We start from the raw sequence: 4,060 nt of genomic DNA on the forward strand, positions 1-4,060 counted from the left end.
TAAGCTCCTTCTCTGTGGAAAAAAAGAAAAATACTAAATAATAATAAAAATTAAAAAAAATTAGAAGGGGAGACCATTGAAGAAAGGAACAATGAAAATGGATTATTTAGATTTCCTTAGCTTGCCATGGAGACTTTGTAGAAACCTGGGAGTGGAGAACAGTATCCTGGGCAGAAGAAAGAGCTTTTGTAGTTGGGGAAGACATGCAGAATTCAGGGCAGTTGCTTTGGCTGGTGCTGGGGTTTCTTACACCAGCCAAATTCTCACAAGATAGTTTAAAATGGGGGAGGGTGGCATGGATGTTGAAAAGACACAGACTGGGACAATAACCAAATATTGAGTGAAAGTTTGGACCAGTTTCTTACTAGATTCAAAGTTATTTCTCTCCAAGTTTGATACCCCTCCTCTCTCAAAAATGATCTAGGGCAACATTTTCTGTGTTACCAAATGAAAAAAGCAGAAGGGCAAGACTTCTCTGAAATCCTGGGATCTTCGAGGTTCCTCGACAGAAGCGGCAAAACCTGAGTTCAGAGTCATAGCAAGCATCAGTACCATCCAGAGAGCCTACAGGGCTGTTAAATGAAAAACACAAGAGGTGAGTCCATTCACATTAACTGCAAATGGTCAAAACCAGGTTAAAGGAGGAGGTGAAATGTACCTGGAGCCTTTGCAGAACAGCATCACATTCATGAATACATCGGGTGATACCAGTTTTGCACAGGTGCTGAAAGATATTTTTCATGTTACTAGTTGCGTGTAACTTGACAGAATGGATATAACAGTCAGGCTAGAGCAACCCTCAGCCGGAGAACAGCAAAAATGAGGACAACAGGAGTACATCTGTATCCCAGCACCCAAAAGAAGCAATATAGTGTAGCATCACAGTGCCCAGTGTCAAAACCCGTTAGCACATCTGCATCCTTATTGAACGTGAGAGTAGCAGTCAAAAAATAACCTGAGCGACCAGAAACCAACCATTCAGATCACACTCTCTGCAGCACCAGCACGTCATGCTTATAGTCTGTTATCTGTGTCCCACATATGAACGGTTCACACTAGTCTGGAAAGCCTCCCCTCTTTCCAAAATGCTCTGGAGTTCCTTTCCCGCCACCCATTGCCTCCCACACTGGGCATCACTGAAACACGCTGAACGGAGGCCACTGGCCCCCATCCAGGAGTTCCAGGGTGAAACAATGTCACAAACTTTGTTCTTCTTCTTACCTTGGAGAAACATGTTTCTATCAAAAATGAAACTGAGAAAAGGGCTGTGAGCCTGATAAAAGCCTGGACAGGGGTGGCTGCCCGCGACCAGGAGGAAGATGGGGCAGGACTCTTCTGGGTCCCCAGAAAGGGACCTGACCCCTGGCTACCTCAGACTATGCACAAAACTACAGAAATAATTTAGAAGCCACCCCAGCATGCTGCTGTGGGAATACAGAGCCCACATCACCCACTTGTCATTGGAAGCAGAGCTGGGAGGGCTGTGTGGAAGGCCCTTCGGTTAGTTTGGATTTTCTTAACACGGGTGCAGCACCAAAGCAAGAGATGTTGAAGGATTTCAACATCTCTTGGGGTTGCTGTGAGGTTGGTTTGGCCATTGACACCCACCAGCAGGTACGGAAGATCATATTTGGCAGATCTTGCTGCAGTTGTTTCCAAAGTGCTGTAAACTGGAAAGCTTCAGTTAGACAAGGTAAGTAATCAAAGCACAATAAAGTACAGCAACTTCCAGGTTTAAAGCAGCCAAATAAATTTATATCACAGTGCTATTATCAAAGGAAAACATTTAGAAGTCTCTCTCTCTTTTTTTTTTTTAAAATCTATTTAATCTACTCAGCCCCCACAAACAGTAAAAAACTCTAAATCATAATCATGTATTATCCAACATGGATTTTTTTTTTTTTTTTTTTTTTTAGTAAAAATTAAGGCTTCTGCTGAGTAAGAAACTTGGTTACAAACTAAAAATCAGTTGGAGGTGAGGTGGAGAACATTAGTGACAAAAAGGTGTTCAGGTGCTGCGCAGGGAAAGATGGAAAGATTTCAGGGAAGAGGTGGTTCACTGGGAAGCTTGGTGCTTTAGTGACCGAGGCACTGGGGTACACTTTGCCTAATGAGTAGCAAACAGCTCTCTCCAGACCATAACCTTGCCAGTAGGAGCGTTGGGAATCACCTGCAGAGACAGCTCCAGCAACTAACTCCTGTTGTGAGATCTTCACCCACATTGTACCTCTCACCTTGTGGCCAAGTCACTGGAAAAAAGAGGTACACATGGAGTCTGGGGGCCACCGATTGGGGCTGGACTGCTCAACATGGGAATTTGCCGTGGCTGTCCGCCTGGCTCCTATTAGAGAGGATTACGCACAAAAAGATCAGTGCACAAAAGAGGGAATGAAAAGTCCTGCAGAGGTCCATGCGAGTTTGGTGGTGCTGTTATCCACCCTGCATTTCTGTAGCACTGGATAGCCTGCTAGATCAGCACAGAGGATGGATAGCATATGTGGAAGAGTAGCGTGGCTCTTTTCCTACTGCTTTTCCTCCATGTAGCTAAGTGACAGCATTGTCATCATCCAGGCAAAAATGTGTACAGGGATAGCATGGTGTGCGTGCCACTGATGGTTGGAAGAGTAGTTGGATTTCTATATGTGCAAGAAGGTGGATAACACAACAGCCTCTTGGGACGTATTGGTCTCGTCTTTGCTGGCAAGGCAGGAATGAGGGCACGGAAGTGCTGTGGAGTGGCTGCACATGGATTTTGTGTTGCAGAACTGCACTGGAGCACACAGCGGAGACGGGCACGCAGCGAAGATGGTGGAGTCTGATGGTACCTCACAGCAGAGAGGTTCTGGTGCGAGGAGGTGGGCGGTCAGGGCCTGCACATACAGGTGTGGGAGAGTTTGCCATAATCAGAGATGCTTCGGCACCCAGCCGAGGTGATGGGATGCTGTTATGGAATACCTGTATGCCCGGTGTATGTGTGGACACATTTTCAGTGTGATTTAGCAGACGAAGCACAGGTTGTGCTACAGGATCTGTAAATGACTTGTTGCAGTCTGTAACAGTAAATCCTCCACTCGTGTTCCAGGCTGTTTCGCTGTGGTGGGATGAAACGTGCACATGCACCACCAAGTGCAGGACAGCACATCGTCTGAGGAGCAGACGATGAGGAGCAGTGAGTGCAGTGGTGGACACCCATGTGTTTACCAGGAGAGATGGATGGTACTGTGCCTCTTTGTTGAGATTAATAGAGTTACAGAGATGCTCAACAGAGGATAGGTGGCATTATGGGATGTGATTTTGTTTAATGGAAAATTAATTATACAGTTGCATATGCATAATTGGGGTATACCTATGGACTGTTCATGTCTGTGCAAAGCAACGAGGTGTTTCCTGGTAGAGGGCCACCACAGGGAGCTGAGTGAGAGGGAGCAATGGAATACATGGACATGCTGTGTATCACAGAATCAATTAGGTTGGAAAAGACCTCTGAGATCATCAAGTCCAACCCATGACCGAACACCACCATATCATCTAGACCATGGCACTAAGTCCCACGCCTAGTCTTTCCTTGAACACCTTCCAGGGTGGCGACTCCACCACCTCCCTGGGCACTCCGTTCCAATGTCTAATCACCCTTTCTATGAAGAAATTCCTCCTGATGCCCAACCTAAACCTCCCCTGTTGCCCGGGAGAATGTGTATCCCTGGGGTATGGATAGTTCTGCAGGTACCGGCAGCCAGGAGAGGAGGAGGCCGTGTGTTGCAGGGGGAGCACCGAAGTCACCACGGGCTCCCACACACAGTCTGGCTGTGGCAGTGCCCGCGCTGGGCACGGGCAGCTCTGCAGGGGTCCTGCGGCCTGGCGGGCGGAGCGTGCGGGCCGGGCACGGCGGGCCGGGGCAGGGGAGCGACCGGGGCCGAAGCGGCAGAGGGCGGTGCCCGAAGCCTGTGCCCGAAGCCAGTGCCAGCGCGCGGTGCCGGTGCCAGCGCCGTCCCCGCGCCCCGGGACCGCGGGTGGGGCTGGGGGGCGGCGGCGCAGCCCCGCGGGTGCGGGTGCGGGGCGG

The sequence above is a fragment of the Empidonax traillii genome, unplaced genomic scaffold, assembly GCF_003031625.1.
Source record: "Empidonax traillii isolate 1590-97213 ecotype Southwest subspecies unplaced genomic scaffold, ASM303162v1 scaffold163:size1593379, whole genome shotgun sequence".
Classification (NCBI taxonomy): domain Eukaryota; kingdom Metazoa; phylum Chordata; class Aves; order Passeriformes; family Tyrannidae; genus Empidonax; species Empidonax traillii.